The sequence below is a fragment of the Suncus etruscus genome, chromosome 16, assembly GCF_024139225.1.
Source record: "Suncus etruscus isolate mSunEtr1 chromosome 16, mSunEtr1.pri.cur, whole genome shotgun sequence".
In the NCBI taxonomy this organism is placed as follows: domain Eukaryota; kingdom Metazoa; phylum Chordata; class Mammalia; order Eulipotyphla; family Soricidae; genus Suncus; species Suncus etruscus.
Window position 1 is genome coordinate 16,094,779 of NC_064863.1, and position 18,722 is coordinate 16,113,500.

The following is an 18,722-nucleotide window of genomic DNA, read 5'->3' on the forward strand; positions in this document are numbered from 1 at the left end:
AGTTCTAGTATATTACTTTAGCATGTGATGCTAGTTTCTACTACCTCTTAGCAAATTCTTAAATCTAGTAAATAAATTTTATAAAATATTCCAATACCTTCTTTATGGGACAGAAAGGTGGTACTATTGGCAGAATGCTCATTTTGCATGCACTCAACCTAGCATCGATACCTGGCATCTCATATGGTTCCCTGGGCCCTGCCAGGGGTAATGTCTGATTACATAGCTAGGAGTAAAACTTAAGCTTGAGTAGATTTGGTCCCAAATATAACACAACAAAAACAAACAAAAAAATGTCTTATAAAACCTTATAGAAAGAATTTGTTTGGATGGAAAGGAAACACTGAGAAATGGAACAGAAAAATGATACCACAGTCAGAGACTAGTGTTGTTTTAGACTAGAGTTGAATTCTTGGCTCCAGTGGGTCTCATAGGCATTTCTGGGTGTAACTTGATTCCCTGCAGTTCTGGGGTAACTCCAGGGATCCCTAATACTGAAGGTCCTGAGCAGCACCTCATCTTCATCTTTGGACCCTTGCAATAAGCCCAAGCCACTGAACCCAGAGCATCCCTAAAGCTCCTTTGGAAACTCCAACCGCCACCATGAAGAAGTAGAAAAAGGAGGAGGTAAAAGGGGAGGAGGACATACTGTTAGGTGTAGAGGAAACAGAAATAAACTTGAAATATAAAACCAATGAATGATTATCACAGTGGAAAGATAGAGGAGAATATCCGGAGAGATAATGTACCTCAGGCAAAGAGGGTGCATATATTGTGATTTTTCAATGAAATTTTTTGGTACATGAATTCTTTGATACATGATACTTCAATAAAAACAATAATGTGCAGATTGTCTACTTGTGACATTAAAGTCATAAATTATAGATTAAAACTGTAATTTAGAGTTGGGGGAGTTTGCTTTGCATGTAGCCGACCCAGGTTTATCCCCCGTATCTCAGGTCCCCAGAATCTGCCAGAAGTGATTTTTGAGTGCAGAGCCAGAAGTAACCCTTGATTTCTGCCAATGTGGTCCAAAACCAAAACAAAACAAAGTAAAAATAAACAAATAAAACTGATTTATTTTTCCACTTAGTACTGAATCCAGGTAGTAGTTATGTGAGGGATAGTGGTTCATAATTTTAATAAGTACTCATTTATGAAACCAACAAACAAATAAAATATTATTTGTATTTAATTGACAGATAATGAAAGTATGAGTAGAAAGACTATATATAGACAGGAATTTTTAAATTATGTTTTGTCAGAGATACAAGAAGTATTGTAAAAGATATGAAAATAGTGCTCGCTTTGGCAGCACATATACTAAAATTGGAACGATACAGAGAAGATTAGCATGGCCCCTGCGCAAGGATGACACGCAAATTCGTGAAGCGTTCCATATTTAAAAATAAAAGAAAGAAATTAAAATAAGTAATAGTTCTTCTAAGGAAAGTTGCCAATTTTTAATAGAAGGCATAATCGATTCAATGACATTATTTTAGCAAAGGGTAATATTAAATATTACATTAAAATTATATTATATTTAAATATATCTAACCTATTATATATTAAATATTTATAACATGTATAAAAGAATTGCATATATAATAAATAATGATGAACTAAGTACTCTATAAGATGGATTTTGGAAGTCAACCAATGACAAGTTATTTCTGGGAAGTTATATAATTTCAGTCAGTTCTCCATTGTTTTCTTATTAAATAAAGCTATTGTTTCCTTTATCCAATGCATGACTCAAAATAATTCATAAGACATTTTCTCAAATGATAGGAGAGTAATTATGTTTCCAAATACTCATGCAAACAATATCCGTCGGTACAGTATTTCATTTGCTGTATTTGGTGCTTTTGTAGTTAATTGAACCAGGTAACTAAATTGGCCAAATCATTTAGGCTGTGTGTTATTAGTCTGACTGACTCCTCCTGGAAGGGATAGTTGTTAGTTATTTTATTTTACATAGTTATTTTTAGCTGTCAGGGATCAATTTAATTAGTGCTATAAAACAAATAAAAATCAATATATGTAATCACTAATTTCAAGTTGATTGAAGATCAACATATGAAAGACCAAACAGTTTTTTTTTTTAAAAAAGTCACAATTAAAAACACGTTATAACAATGTTGATTATTAAAAAATGAGAGCTGGAGTGATATCATAGCTGGTAGGGCATTTGCTTTGCATGTGGCCAACCTGGGTCCAATCCTTGACATCCCATATGGTCCCTTGAACATCCCAGGAGTTACATCTGAGTGCAGAGCCAGGAGTACCACCTGAGCACTGGTGTGGCCCCAAAACTACAAAACAACAACAACAACAACAACAAAAATGAGACAAAATTCAAAGTTTAAATAAAAAGATTGAGAAATTTTACTGTATTGAAATTACAACCCTCTTCCTCCTCTTCTCTTCTCCTTCTCTTTCTCATCTCTCTCCCTCCCTCCCACATACCCCATGGAAAGTGAACTTTTCCACTCATAAACTTTATCAGGTTAATAACTTCATAAACAGTGAGTGGAAGTGATAAAAACATTGCAGTAAATGTAACCACTGAAGTATTTAAATACTGATTATATATTTAAAAGTCTCTGAACATAATCAAAAAAGCAGCTGCCCCCCAAAGAAATGATAGAAGCTGAATGCACATTTTAAAAGTTATTAAATTTATTGAAAATATTTACTGTCATTATTCACTTGGAAAACACAGTTTGGCCTATGTGTGTTTAGTTTCTTGTTATTCCATTACTGCATGTAAATATCCAATTTGGAAAAAAACAATATCATTTCAATAGTGTACAAAATCTTTGAACCTATGTCATCTTGTTTTCCCTTAAATCCTTTATGCTGGTAATTTCTCAGGCAGATTACATCTTTATGAAATGATGGTTCATCGAGACAGTTTATCATTGCTGTTGTATGCTGAGATCTTTTAAGTATGATAGAAGAAAAGGAATCACAAGCAAAGATATCTGTATACTCTCTTTTCACTTCCTTAAGCGATTATTTATAGTGTTCTTCATATCGGAATTCCTGTGGATTTGCTACAGTTTAGTGTCTTTGCATGTCACCCTGCAGGACTCTCTGCGGTGTATTTTTATAGGCTCGGCTTGTTAGCAAAACATCCTCATAGACTTTTAAAGAAAATTAAAAAAAGCCCTTGAAATAGTTTAATGTAACATTCAAGTTTTAAAGAATATATTTACTGAAGATAGCACTTGATTGGCACTTATTTTCCCCTTGGTGTTTTTAACATATCATTTTGTTGACTACCAGCCTTTGATATTTATTCTCTTCTTTTGTATGGGAGGGCCATGAATGAGACACTGCAATTAGTTCAGGATTTTCTTGATAGTGCTTGGGACCATATTGTGGTTTTAGGAGACAAATAATCTAGGTCCCTTACCCCCCCCCCCCAACCCCTGCAACCTCTCACTGTCAGTGATGTTTAGATGATAAGGAAACTCTTAATTCTTTTGAAGATGCCATGAATGTGATGAGTCATTATTTTCTGGATGTGTTTAAGTTTTAATTGCTTTCTTTTTCTAGTGATTTGACCATATGACTTAGTATGAGGGTCTCTTTGACTATTTCTTTTGTGGGGGTGTGCTGAGATTTTTAAGGTGTAACTGTATTTTTTGTGAAACAATTCAGAAGTTTTAGATTATTATCTTTATATCTCCCATCTGCTCCCCTTTCTTCTCATTGACTTATTGTACTTCCTTAATGTCATATATTGCACATTAATCACCATCAGGTCTTGGGGACTGATGAACTGGATGAAATATTTTATGCTTGAACTGAAAAAGCTTCTTCCATGAATTATATTTTTGAGTGATTAAAATGAATGATTCAGGCAACTATTAACAAAGTTTGCATACTCTCAGGAACTGGGTGTGTAAAACTATAAAATGGGAGAGAGAAATATCTTATTTGAGATCCTGAAAAGTCGTTGTATTGAATTAGAAGTAGAGAGCTGGCTGCATTTGGAAGGACGGATATCTAATCCTTAGAGGACTGGTATTATTATAAAGAAAACAAGTTATTTTTCAGATGATTCACAAAATCCTCGAGTTTCCATTTAACCATTTACATTAGCATACTTAGAGTAATGCTTTGGTTAGGTTAATATCTGTGCAGCAATTTATAGACAAGGCAATTGCTCTGAAAATCCTAGTTTACTGTAGCACATATATACCCCTTTTCTTTCCTCCTCCTCTTTGCAGGAAGCAGGTGAATTCACTATTGCCTTGGAGAATAAAAGTTGAACTTATTCGTTGATACCTAGAACATCTGTATTCATGTGCTACCAGAAACAGATGCTCAAAGACATTATTTTATTTAGTAAGACCTTTTGTTACAGTCTCACGTATAAATGGTAGAAAACATTATGTTTGAGCAGAGAAGCCTTTGAATATTCTGTGACAGGTTTTTCTGTATGCATTTCCTGTTTGTTTTATGTTTTGGTATTTAGGGCACACTCTGCAGTGCTCAGGAGTTATTCCTGCTGGTTACTCTGAGATTACTCCCTGTGGTGCTCTACTCCTGGTGGAACTTTGAGGTGTTTTGGCTCAAAGCTAGGCTTTCTGCATGCATGACCTGCACTCAAAGCCTTTGAGTCATCTTCCTGACTCTGCTCGGATAATTCTTAAACCCAATACCAGACACAGAGTAGATACTCGATAAAGAAAAAGCACTAAGGCAATTTTATATTCCAGTTCTGTCATGTAAGGGTTTGTTTCTGAAGTGATTCCTATTTTTTTTATATTTGTAAATCTTAGGCAAAAGAGGATATCGAAGTACTGGAAATTTGACTCTTTACTTTATTATTTAATTCCTTTATATAAGTCTTCTCTAGCTATCTTCAGAGGATCCTGTAACTGGACGGGCCTTGTAAACAACTCAAATTAATTCTCTCACAATTCTTGAGGCTGTGAGTCCAAGATAAAGATATCAGATCTATGGGATTACCACCCCATCCTTAAACTTCATTTCTCTATAATAACTTCTTTAAAGACCCTAAAAAGAAAATCACATTGGGGCTTAGGGTTTTAGAGTGTTAATATATGAAAGAAAAAAAACTACAGTTTAATCAATTGGATATGTAGTAGCCATAGCTCTAAAAAAAATCAATGTACATACATTATTTTCAAAACACTTCATTCTAAAAATGCTATCATCTCAATCTTCAGCAAGCTTTAATCTTTTTTTTCTGGAATAAACAGTACAATATTTTTGAAGCACAATTAAATGAAATGCAGTAAAATAAAGCATGCCTGAATCAAAATGTCACGATTTTCCTATCTTAGAATATATCACCGAGAGAGAGAGACAGAGATATATTCTGTTGTAAATCACTTTTCATGTATTTGGGGGGAGCAGAAGTATTGATGGTAAATACTCACTAGACAAGTAAATAGATGAACATGTACATACCAGGCTAAATAGTGTTGGTTTTATTTTAATCTGATTTAAGTGTTATTTGGTCTCTTGAGATGTTGCTGATTTTAATGCTCCAAATTAAAGGTCAGAATAGGCAAAACGATCAGAAAATTCTGGAAATTGGTGGAAACTGAAGCAAAGGATTCTAGTGTATTACAGTAAATATACAAATAGTTCAAATCTCACTTGGGTAAGATTTGATACTTGTCTTTGTATGGGTACATCTGTCACAAAAGTCTGTAATGCAGCTTATTGTCACATTCTCATTCCACAGCTTAGTTATAAGTTTAGGGTAACTATTAACTCTACCATGGGATATATTGAATATTTAGTTTCCCTTTGATATCTGATGTTAGCTGATCCTTTGACAAAAGTTGTGAAACCTTGAGAATGATTTCACTGCCTCAAACCTGATATTATGTGTTTCATAAATGAAGACATCAAAGGTTTTTCTTTTTAATTCCAAAGCAGATGTAACTGCATATTAGCCTTAAGAATAATTCCTTTAAGTTATCACAAGGAAATTTGTTTTGTTTTGAATTACTACTAATTAAAATGATTACATATCAATAATTAAAAAACTTAAACAGAAGAGTCACTTTCTCTTATTTATGATTCAAATCAACCAGAAAATTCCCATTTATTTGAATCAGTCGTGCGCATGCCCATACACATAGATAATATCAAATAAACAGGGAAAATCAAGTGTGAGAAAACTCTGGCGGGAGCTTCCTGATTCCCGGGAAACTAAATGTAAATATTCCACCACCAAACTAGAAAACACTAATTAATGCAATTTCTTCCTGAAAAGAAAGGAGTCTATTAAATGCTTTGTTTCCATTAAACAGCTACCGGCAGCAGTCTTTTTTCATGGTTCAATGGCTTCCCAGTAGAGGGCACTGTTGTGATTTAGAATGTTTCTCCAGCCTTAAGCAAGCGTAACCCAAGAATTGGAATGTCAAAACATTTGTAAATAGTACAGAATGCTAGCACAGTGTTGTGTTGGAAATCAGATGAAACCAATAAATGTCACCGAGCCCACGCAACGTATAGATGTGTGTAGACCGTTTTTTGTTTATGGCTTTTGTAAATGTTAAATCATTTTGAGAATCAAATACATAGACTTGATTTTTCATTCTATTTATAAGTTCTCCAAGGGTTCACAAATATGCCTATTAAGTTCTCACTCTGGTGGGCTTCCAGAATAATACTAGAGCCAATCATGGTGTGCAAATAAGATTTACTTTAAATATAAAACAGCCAAAAATCTCCATTTAAGTTGATTAATTTTGTCCTGCGTGTTTACATTTGTGTTTCCTAAACTAAGAGAGAGAGGCTAACAGCCATATGTCCCTGTAATGCTTTAAAGTATACATATATGTATAATCATAATATAGTGTCCTTTAAAAAATAAGCACATGAATTATAAAGAAAAAGGGAATATATTACAAATATTTTTGTCTTTGATATGAATAATTCTGTCCAATTCAAGTATAGTCATAGCTTTAGAACAGTGCCCACAGTGACTATGCAGCTTTTCTTTTGAGAACATGTCATTTTCCAGGAACTGTACCAGGATTAGACTTGTTATCTAGGTAGGTTGATAACATATATTAATCTCTGATATGATTATTTTTCTAGCACTTTTACACAATAGAGTTTAATAGACAAAAAGGGGGCTAGAGCAATAGCACAGTGATAGGGCGTTTGCCTTGCACTCAGGTGACCCGGGATAGGCCTAGGTTTGATCCCAGCAACCCAGATGGTCCCCTGAGCCTGCCAGGAGTAATTTCTGAGCACAGCCCCAGGAGTAACCTCTGAGCACCACTGGGTTTTACCACACCCCACTCCCCAAAAGGAAAAAGATCTTGTTGAACAAACAGTGTCTTTTAATACATGCTGGTTCGTTATTAAGTTGCTATATGTAATTATTTGCTTATGCTGCTTAATTGCTGTTATTGCTAATGATTACTATGTAGATGAATTTTTGGCAAGTTGTTCAGAGAAGCTTACATTTCCCATCTGCTTCAGAGACCATGTGTCCCTACAGTTCCTGTGAGAAAGTGGCATGGGGTGACTGGTTCCACTTCTAAATTGGCATTAGACACAAAAGCCAACACAACACTGCTGCTCCTTGTCCAGCCTGGACAAATGTATGTATATTCTCTCCGAGAATCTGTTTCTCCATCCTTGTCATAGAAAAGATGGCACGTACAGGAGTGTTGTAAAAAAACAAGATTAGTTGATAGCTTAACCCAGATGTGTATTTGTATGTGTATATGTGTGTTTTAGAGATAAACATATATGAAATGTGTACACAGATTTGTGAATACATAATCAGATGATCTAAAAGTCTCTATTTGCAATGTCTCTATATGCAATATCTGCTAGAATAGAAGCTATAAAATGGTGTCACATAAACTACTTAGCTATAAAAGTGCATCAGGAGATTGGTTTATATTGTTTTGGGAAACCTCAGTGTCTTCTATTTCTTTGAAAAAGAGTCTATTTTTAAAAAAATATTTTCACTGTTGTATGTTTTCTTTCCTACATAAATGTGCTTTAAGGGGAATGTATGCCATTCTGGTTGGGTTCTTTGAATAAAACTAAGACCAGGGAGTCTAATAGAAAATTTCAATGATAATGACTTTGATACTAACACCATTCCCTACTCATTCGTTTTCCAGTGATACACAATAATTGTTCCATAGTTGTTTTTTTTTTAATATTTGAGACAGAGCCAGGCTGTCTCCACTCCATTTATCCAGGTGTATCTGCCATCATTTGGTCTCTCTTCATATATTTATATTCTGGGCCTCAATTCCAATGTGCTTCAGAAAGCGCTGATAGACTTTTAAGAAATGCACTATATTAATAGAAGTTTTTATTATGTTTTAAAGCTCATCAATGTTTTCATTTATTTATATGAATTTATTTATTGACTAGTGGTATGGGGATCAAACCAAAACTTCACCATTCAAAGCATGGGCTATCCCCCAGGCTTAACCCTGAGCCCCAACCCTTTATCTCCCTCTTTAAATGAGTCTCTGCTCACTTATTAATTCATTCAACAAATTAATGAAGTACTTTTTGGCAGTGACCTCACTACTTTATGAGTGACCACATTTGATTTTGATCAGTTAACTCTGTCAGTATATCATTTAATGAACACATTCTGGAGATCTAGTGTTTCCTAGACATATTGGTTATATATTCAGCTGTGGAAACAAAGATATAAAGGTCAAGAGGAAGTAAGCAAAAACTGAGAGAGGAGGAAAGGAAAGGAGGAGGGAAGAAACAGAAAAATAATAAAAGAGCTTGAGTCACTATTCTAGGGCTGACTGTCCATGTGAAAGCCCATGTTCTCATCTCCTCTGATACTTCCTACTGTCATATTAAATCTATTTGTGCTGGAGTAGAGACCCCCTAGCACTAGGTAGGAAGGATACATCATATTAAATAATGTCAGGGAGATAGTGCAGGGGTTATATGCTCATGTTGCATGCAGCCAACTCTAGTTTAATCGTCCAAATGTTCCCCTTGAGCATGCCGAAGAGTGATCACAGAGCCAGGACTAAGCCCTGACATAAAAAAAAAGTGTAACACCCCCCCAAAACAATAAAGTCATATTAATAATTATTCCAGAGAAATAATAATTATATACAGAGAAAGCCCCAATGGTATAACTGAGCTAAGTTTATACAATATGTAGATTCACATATGTTTGAGAAAGTGGCAAGAATTTTTGCCAGTCATTTTAATTCCCTTTCCAACAAAGTACAAATAAACATGGTTAGCATAAGAAATATCAACAAACATAATCATTTCTTTTTTTTTATAGACACCATGTTGGTGGTGCTACACCTGGCAGTGCATTGGGGGTCTATGTATTACTCTGGAAGTGACTGATTAGTGGGTTACCATGTTGAGATGTGTGGGAGTTGAGTGGATGTCTTGGATTGGGTTGGTCAAAAGAAAACTGTCTGAATATTTGTGTGGAATTACTTCTGCTTGAAAATCATTTGTAGGGCATATTTCTGAGAAGGGGTCATGGGGTGAGAAGAGGAAGAATGAATTGTCGAGCATGGTTCAGCAGAAGATCACAATTGTCTCCATCGCATCCCTGAACAATGACAGTGAGGATCTAGGCGTTCGCAACCTGGGGCCAGGCATTGGTTAGGATCGGGATTTTTCCATTCCTGGAAAGTTTCTGTTTATGCAAGATGTAGGAAGTGCATTTCACTATGCTCTGAGGGTCATGTAGGAAAGGATACTCAAGAATTGGTGGGGAGAATGGAATCATACCAAGATCTAGCACAGACCGACATGTAAAGGGACCTGTCTTATCTCCGACTTCTCAAAGGAATCAGTCCAACATGCCTTATAAATTCAAGTAGAAGGGTGTGATCTCAAGTTAGGTCTCCAGGTGAGAAGAAAATTCGAAATGTTCTAAGGACCCATTGGTACTGTATTTGCCTTTTGAAAAAATCATTTTGGAGACTTCCTGGTACCATCATATTCCTGAGAATAGCTCCCTGAGTTTCCTGTCAAGACTTAGAGAGTGCCATGCTTTGTTTTGGCATTAATGATGAAAATAATATTCAAGGTGGTCCCTTAGATATGTCTGGTTTCTGTAACCACTTCAAACCTACATCTTTCTTTAACCTCCACCAGCTCTGAATTAGGAAAAATATACCACCAAGTCCTGAAACAAAGGACCTGGGTTGATAATGTAATCCTAATCACAAATAAAACTAGAAAGTGCTGTCTTCTGATCTTTCTTCTGACCTATGCACACCTATGACTTTAGATAGTTGGAAAAAACTTTTTTTTTAATGTTTTTTTTTTAATTTTTTTTTTATTTAAACACCTTGATTACATACATGATTGTGTTTGGGTTTCAGTCATAAAAGGAACACCACCCATCACCAGTGCAACATTCCCATCACCCAAGTCCCAAATCTCCCTCCTCCCCCCCCAACCCCCGCCTGTACCCTAAACAGGCTCTACATTTCCCTCATACATTCTCAATATTAGGACAGTTCAAAATGTAGTTATTTCTCTAACTAAACTCATCACTCTTTGTGGTGAGCTTCCTGAGGTGAGCTGGAACTTCCAGCTCTTTTCTCTTTTGTGTCTGAAAATTATTATTACAAGGGTGTCTTTCATTTTTCTTAAAACCCATAGATGAGTGAGACCATTCTGCGTTTTTCTCTCTCTCTCTGACTTATTTCACTCAGCATAATAGATTCCATGTACATCCATGTATAGGAAAATTTCATGACTTCATCTCTCCTGACAGCTGCATAATATTCCATTGTGTATATGTACCACAGTTTCTTTAGCCATTCGTCTGTTGAAGGGCATCTTGGTTGTTTCCAGAGTCTTGCTATAGTAAATAGAGCTGCAATGAATATAGGTGTAAGGAAGGGGTTTTTGTATTGTATTTTTGTGTTCCTAGGGTATATTCCTAGGAGTGGTATAGCTGGATCATATGGGAGCTCGATTTCCAGTTTTTGGAGGAATCTCCATATCGCTTTCCATAAAGGTTGAACTAGACAGCATTCCCACCAGCAGTGGATAAGAGTTCCTTTCTCTCCACATCCCCGCCAACACTGTTTATTCTCATTCTTTGTGATGTGTGCCATTCTCTGGGGTGTGAGGTGGTATCTCATCGTTGTTTTGATTTGCATCTCCCTGATGATTAGTGATGTGGAATATTTTTTCATGTGTCTTTTGGCCATGCGTATTTCTTCTTTGTCAAAGTGTCTGTTCATTTCTTCTCCCCATTTTTTGATGGGGTTAGATGTTTTTTTCTTGTAAAGTTCTGTCAGTGCCTTGTATATTTTGGAGATTAGCCCCTTATCTGATGGGTATTGGGTGAATAGTTTCTCCCACTCAGTGGGTGGCTCTTGTATCCTGGGCACTATTTCCTTTGAGGTGCAGAAGCTTCTCAGCTTAATATATTCCCATCTGTTAATCTCTGCTTTCACTTGCTTGGAGAGTGCAGTTTCCTCCTTGAAGATGCCTGTAATGTCCTGGAGTGTTTTGCCTATGTGCTGTTCTATATATCTTATGGTTTTGGGGCTGATATCGAGGTCTTTAATCCATTTGGATTTTACCTTTGTACATGATGTTAGCTGGGGGTCTAAGTTTAATTTTTTGCAAGTGGCTATCCAATTGTGCCAACACCACTTGTTGAAGAGGCTTTCCCTGCTCCATTTAGGATTTCCTGCTCCTTTATCAAAAATTAGATGGTTGTATCTCTGGGGAACATTTTCTGAGTATTCAAGCCTATTCCACTGATCTGAGGACCTATCCTTATTCCAATACCATGCTGTTTTGATAATTGTTGCTTTGTAGTACAGTTTAAAGTTGGGAAAAGTAATTCCTCCCATATTCTTTTTCCCAATGATTGCTTTAGCTATTCGAGGGTGTTTATTGTTCCAAATGAATTTCAAAAGTGTCTGATCCACTTCTTTGAAGAATGTCATGGGTATCTTTAGAGGGATGGCATTAAATCTGTATAATGCCTTGGGGAGTATTGACATTTTGATGATGTTAATCCTGCCAATCCATGAGCAGGGTATGTGTTTCCATTTCCGTGTGTCCTCTCTTATTTCTTGGAGCAGAGTTTTATAGTTTTCTTTGTATAGGTCCTTCTCATATTTAGTCAAGTTGATTCCAAGATATTTGAGTTTGTGTGGTACTATTGTGAATGGGGTTGTTTTCTTAATGTCCATTTCATCCTTATTACTATTGGTATATAGAAAGGCCATTGATTTTTGTGTGTTAATTTTGTAGCCTGCCACCTTGCTATATGAGTCTATTGTTTCTAGAAGCTTTTTGATAGAGTCTTTAGGGTTTTCTAAGTAGAGTATCATGTCATCTGCAAACAGTGAGAGCTTGACTTCTTCCTTTCCTATCTGGATTCCCTTGATATCCTTTTCTTGCCTAATCGCTATAGCAAGTACTTCCAGTGCTATGTTGAATAGGAGTGGTGAGAGAGGACAGCCTTGTCTTGTGCCAGAATTTAGAGGGAAGGCTTTCAGTTTTTCTCCATTGAGGATAATATTTGCCACTGGCTTGTGGTAGATGGCCTTCACTATATTGAGAAAGGTTCCCTCCATTCCCATCTTGCTGAGAGTTTTGATCAAGAATGGGTGTTGGACCTTATCAAATGCTTTCTCTGCATCTATTGATATGATCATGTGGTTTTTATTTTTCTTGTTATTGATGTTGTGTATTATGTTGATAGATTTACGGATGTTAAACCAGCCTTGCATTCCTGGGATGAAACCTACTTGATCGTAGTGGATGATCTTCTTAACGAGGCATTGAATCCTATTTGCCAGGATTTTGTTGAGGATCTTTGCATCTGCATTCATCAGTGATATTGGTCTGTAATTTTCTTTTTTGGTAGCGTCTCTGTCTGGTTTAGGTATCAAGGTGATGTTGGCTTCATAAAAGCTATTTGGAAGTGTTTCTGTTTGTTCAATTTCATGAAAGAGTCTTGCCAAGATTGGCAGTAGTTCCTCTTGGAAAGTTTGATAGAATTCATTAGTGAATCCATCTGGACCTGGGCTTTTGTTTTTCGGCAGACATTTGATTACTGTTTTAATTTCATCAATGGTGATGGGGTGTTTAGATATGCTACATCCTCTTCCTTCAACCGTGGAAGATTATAAGAGTCCAAGAATTTATCCATTTCTTCCAGGTTCTCATTTTTAGTGGCGTAGAGTTTTTCAAAGTAGTTTCTGATTACCCTTTGAATCTCTGTCATATCAGTAGTGATCTCTCCTTTTTCATTCCTAATACGAGTTATCAAGTTTCTCTCTCTCTCTTTCTTTGTTAGGTTTGCCAGTGGTCTATCAATCTTGTTTATTTTTTCAAAGAACCAACTTCTGCTTTCGTTGATCTTTCGGATTGTTTTTTGAGTTTCCACTTCGTTGATTTCTGCTCTCAGCTTTGTTATTTCCTTCTGTCTTCCTATTCTTGGGTCCTTTTGTTGAGCATTTTCTAGTTCTATTAGCTGTGTCATTAAGCTACTCAGGTAAGCTCCTTCTTCCTTCCTGATGTGTGCTTGCAAAGCTATAAATTTTCCTCTCAGTACTGCTTTTGCTGTGTCCCATAAGTTCTGATAGTTTGTGTCTTTATTGTCATTTGTTTCCAGGAACCTTTTTATTTCCTCCTTGATTTCATCTCGGACCCACTGGTTATTGAGCATGAGGCTGTTTAACTTCCAGGTGTTAAAGTGTTTCTTCTGAGTCCCTTTGGAGTTCACAAATAATTTCAGAGCCTTGTGGTCAGCGAAGGTAGTCTGCAAAATTTCTATCCTCTTGATCTTATGGAGGTATGTTTTATGTGCCAGCATGTAGTCTATCCTGGAGAATGTCCCATGTACATTGGAGAAGAATGTGTATCCAGGTTTCTGGGGATGGAGTGTCCTATATATATCCACTAGGCCTCTTTCTTCCATTTCTCTCCTCAGGTCTAGTATATTCTTGTTGGGTTTCAGTCTGGTTGACCTGTCCAGTGTTGACAAAGCCGTGTTAAGGTCCCCCACAATTATTGTGTTGTTGTTGATATTATTTTTCAGATTTGTCAACAGTTGTATTAAATATTTTGCTGGCCCCTCATTTGGTGCATATATGTTTAGGAGAGTGAATTCTTCCTGCTCTACGTACCCCTTGATTAATATAAAATGTCCGTCTTTGTCCCTTACAACCTTCCTGAGTATAAAGTTTGCATTATCTGATATTAGTATGGCCACTCCAGCTTTTTTATGGGTGTTGTTTGCTTGGATAACTTTTCTCCAGCCTTTTATTTTGAGTCTATGTTTGTTCTGACTATTCAGGTGCGTTTCTTGTAGGCAGCAGAAGGTTGGATTGAGTTTTTTGATCCATTTAGCCACTCTGTGTCTCTTAACTGGTGCATTTAGTCCATTGACGTTGAGAGAAAGAATTGTCCTGGGATTTAACGCCATCTTTATTTCAAAATTTGGTGTGTCTTTTGGGTAGTCTTGTCTTAGATTAGGTCTTTCAGTTTTTCTCTTAAGACTGGTTTTGTGTCTGTGAAGTTTCTGAGCTGTTTTTTGTCTGTGAAACCATGTATTCTTCCATCAAACCGGAAAGTGAGTTTTGCTGGGTATAGTATTCTGGGTGAAGCATTCATTTCATTCAGTCTTGTCACAATATCCCACCACTGCTTTCTGGCATTGAGCGTTTCTGGTGACAGGTCTGCTGTAAATCTCAGGGAAGCTTGCTTGAACATGATTTCCCCTTTTGATCTTGCTGTTTCCAGAATTCTGTCTCTATCTGTGGGATTTGTCATTGTGACTAGGATGTGTCTTGGGGTGGTTTTTCTGGGGTCTCTTTTGGTTGGTACTCTTCGGGCATGCAGGATTTGATTACATATATTCTTTAGCTCTGGAAGTTTCTCTTTAATGATGTCCTTGACCATTGATTCTTCCTGGAAATTTTCTTCCTGGGTCTCTGGGACTTCAATGATTCTTAAGTTGTTTCTGTTGATCTTATCATAGACTTCTATTTTCGTCTGTTCCCATTCTTTGACTAATTTTTCCATTGTCTGCTCATTTGCTTTAAGTTTTTTGTCCAATCTCTCCTGCTGTATGGAATTGTTATGTATCTCATCTTCCACAGCACCAAGTCTATTCTCAGCTTCTGATACCCTGTCCCAGAGCTTATCCATTTTGTCATTCACTTCGTTTACTGACTTTTTCAGTCCTGTTAGTTGACATGTTATTTCAGTTTGGAGTTTTGTCATTTCTGCCTTCATATTTTCTTGGTTCTTATTAGTGTTCTGTTCAACTCGATCCATGGTTTCTTGGAGTCTGTTGAGCACCTTCCATATTGCTAGTCTAAAGTCCTTATCTGAGAGGTTGATTAGTTGTTCAGTCATTATCTGGTCCTCAGAATTGTCATCTTCATTCTCTATGTCTGATGCTGGCCTGCGTTGTTTCCCCATTGTCACACTTGTATTGTGGGTTTTTCTACGTGTTGTGGTGGTATTCATTGTCTATATGATGTAGGCAGCACACTCCTCTGGCTCCTCCCTTTCTGGATGGGCTGACTTGCCTCTAAGGGAGGGGAGTCCTCCGTGGATGAAGCCTCACACTGGGACAAATCTTAGGCCCAAGCATGCAACAGAGAAGACAGTCCAGAGAGAAATGTTTGCTTCTGTGATATAGCGCCGTTCTTAGTGTGATTTTTCCTTCTTGTTGCAATGGAGTTCTTTCCTTAGAATGAGTGCACGGCCGCGTAGCGAAGCGGAGCGGCCGTGCTCCTCTGAGCCTCTTTTTGCCCCACTCGCAAGAGTTTCACGCAAGAGGACAGTAGACAGACATAGACAGGTCACACTCACAGTCTTTCACAGCTGAGCCCCACTGGGCCGGTGTACTTTTGCGGATTTTCCCCGCCTGGTGTCACACACAGGGAGCCAGCTTTTGCAAAGGTTAGCCGGTTTTTATGCTCTTGGAAAAAACTTTTAATTTTTATTCTATTGCCAATATCTATTGCCTGAATAATGACAGGGTAGATATTGTACATAAGTACAATATCTAGTACTGCATACTAAAAGTGTGGTGAGATCTAATGCCTCTACCATTACTGTCTTTCTCAAAATATGTCTTTGCAATGTAGATCCTGGATACAGTTTGTCTTTCCAGAAAGAATTGAGCTGCTAGAGATATAGTCATATTCACTTCTTGAAAATAATAAGAATGTTAAGAGTCTTTTATCTTAAGTCTTCATGGCTCATGCCTCATATGCTTCACTATTATGAAGCTAGAGTCCATAAACTCAGTAGCAACTTCAATATTCAACTATAGCAGGAAGTTCACCCTTCAAACCTATCTTCTTCCTGAGATAAGTATCTCAGATATTTGTCCTTACGTTTCTTTTCTTGTTTCTTTCCACTTTGAAGAAGACTGTGCTCTCTCTCAAACAGTACTTCTTTCTCCCTTCATATCTTTCTAAATTAATTTCAATGAATACTCCCTTGCCTCACCAATTAAATAAATTGGCAGTGGTTTTTCAGAACCAACCAGCCAAGGAAATATCTGGTGCTTTTGATTTGCATTTTTATTTTGTTTTGTTTTGGGTGACACACAGTCCTGATCCTGACTCTGCATTTAGAAATCATTCCTGGTGGGATCTGGGAGTCAAACAGTATGCCAGGAATCAAACCCAGTTTGACTGCATGCAAGATAAATTCCTCTGCTGCTGCTCCAGCCCAAAGTTGATTCATTTTGTACTCCTTGCTACAAAATTATTTCTTATTGCTCCTTTCCCACCCTGTTCCTGAATTTTATGAATTGTCGTGCGTTTCCATTCAGCATCTCTATATTTGTTTGCAATATTTTGGGTTGCATTTCTACCTCTAAATTCACCTACAGTGTCCTAATTTCTAGGGTGACAATGGCAGTGGGAACTCGAAGGATATAAAAGTGAAGACTTTTATATACTTTTTCATATATACTTTTTTCATCCTGCTATTGACTAATCAGGGATCAACCTCTCACCCAAATCATTAATTTTGAATTATAACTTCCCAAAGTCTTGAGAAAGAGGAAGAGATCATCAGGCTCTTGCGTAGACCACCCATTTAATGCTATTTTATTTCACAATTGGAGCTGGCAAAGACATTCCTGTCCTTCTGGCAACAGTTTCTGGAAGTAATAACCTGGAAATAAAAGGCTTAAAAGTTCATCAGCATTTCCAGGACTTAGTCTCACTGTGAAGATAGAGATAAACCTCAATCCCCTAAAAGTGGCGAAGAATTTGCATTATATTGCACCAGCACTAAGATGTCTCAGGCCTTTCCCAAGAATCTAGGCACCACTCAGATGGGAAGCATGTTTGAGAGTGACTGCTGCTTACACTTAAAATTCTCTGTCTTTCTGGTGGAACATTTTGTAGTAACATTTAAAACTGTAAACACTTCATCTTTTTCCCTGCAGTGAAGAGAGCTGAATCATCCCGAGATTTTCTGTTCTTCCTTTCACCATATGTCTCCCCCTGGGTGTTGATTTCCGATTCACATTAAAAAGAGCAATCCATATTAAGAAGTTCATGTGTATGTAGGCTTCTCATTCAATGAACTTTCTTCAAAGTCACATTTCAAGAAGAAAAAAAAAAAAAGCATGTTTTAAATAGCTTCTAACATTTTGCTCCGATTTTGTATAAGTGATTACATTGGAAGCACCAACATTCTCTCCTGCCTCTGAGATAAGAATAATATAATTAATAGATTTATTTCTACAATGGCATGTGAGTCACAGATCCTGGGGAAAGCTGATAAGAGTCTTAAGATTCAGTAAGTGCAGCCTTTCAAATCTAGCTCTGATGTCAAGACTCCAAGCATTTAATGGTTACAGATGGAATGTCTCCCTTGCCTTCTTCCTTTCCCTGCATTTGAAAGCACACATGCATGTTTGAGCATGCTTAGGTGACACAGCTGAACTTGGGCTTCATGTTTATCCTTGTTTGATGAACATGCAAACATGAGAGCAGAGCACTAGCAATTATTTCTGACCAGCTGGAAGGGGAACCTGGAGAGGAAGCTGCTGAAATATGTCTTTTAGCCCTGGACTGTGCTGTGAGAAGATTGTCATCTCTCCAAGGTCATTTCTTGACTCATTTGTGTCTTCCTTGATCTTACTCTGTTTTTTTTGTTATGCAAATAATCATTTTATCAAAATGAACCAAATATATTATATTTTCACTATAAATTTTGGATAATCTGTTTCCAAAATTATAAATAAAAACATGGATATTTTCTGGTATTTAAGATGTTCATGAGATATTGTCAAAATGGAGGCATTTATATATAAATATGCTTTCATGTACAAGTTAGATAAATACTTCCTCTACTCATTTTGGTAGAGTATAACATGTGCAAGCAAAAAATTAGCAGGAGAGCTTCTTATTAGAGTACATTTTATATCTGAAAATATTAGTTTTAACCATAGGCAATAGCAACCATAGGCATAGGCAATTTTAACCTGAAAAACAAAATCAACTAATTTCAAACGGTTTCATTTAATAGTGTTGTACCATTTTCATTTTAATAGTTATTTGTGCTAGCACTGATCTTGTTGAATGTAGTACTTTTCTGTATAAATATTAATTTCATTGTGGCAGCTTCTAAAATGTCCAGTAAAAGGAAAGTCTGTAATTGCAACTTATGGAGATCATATGGAGGAAATTTGATAAAGGAAGGTGATTATTTATATTGAACCAAAG

The 18,722-nt window shown here is 36.7% G+C and overlaps 1 protein-coding gene and 1 non-coding gene across 2 annotated transcripts in view; both read left to right on the plus strand.

The window, feature by feature from the left end:
• SLIT2 (slit guidance ligand 2) overlaps nucleotides 1-18,722 on the plus strand; it is a 375,780-nt gene that overhangs the window by 154,021 nt on the left and 203,037 nt on the right.
• On the plus strand, nucleotides 1,300-1,406 carry LOC126032921 (U6 spliceosomal RNA). The gene has a single exon (XR_007504081.1). It is a non-coding gene; the product is annotated as a U6 spliceosomal RNA (small nuclear RNA).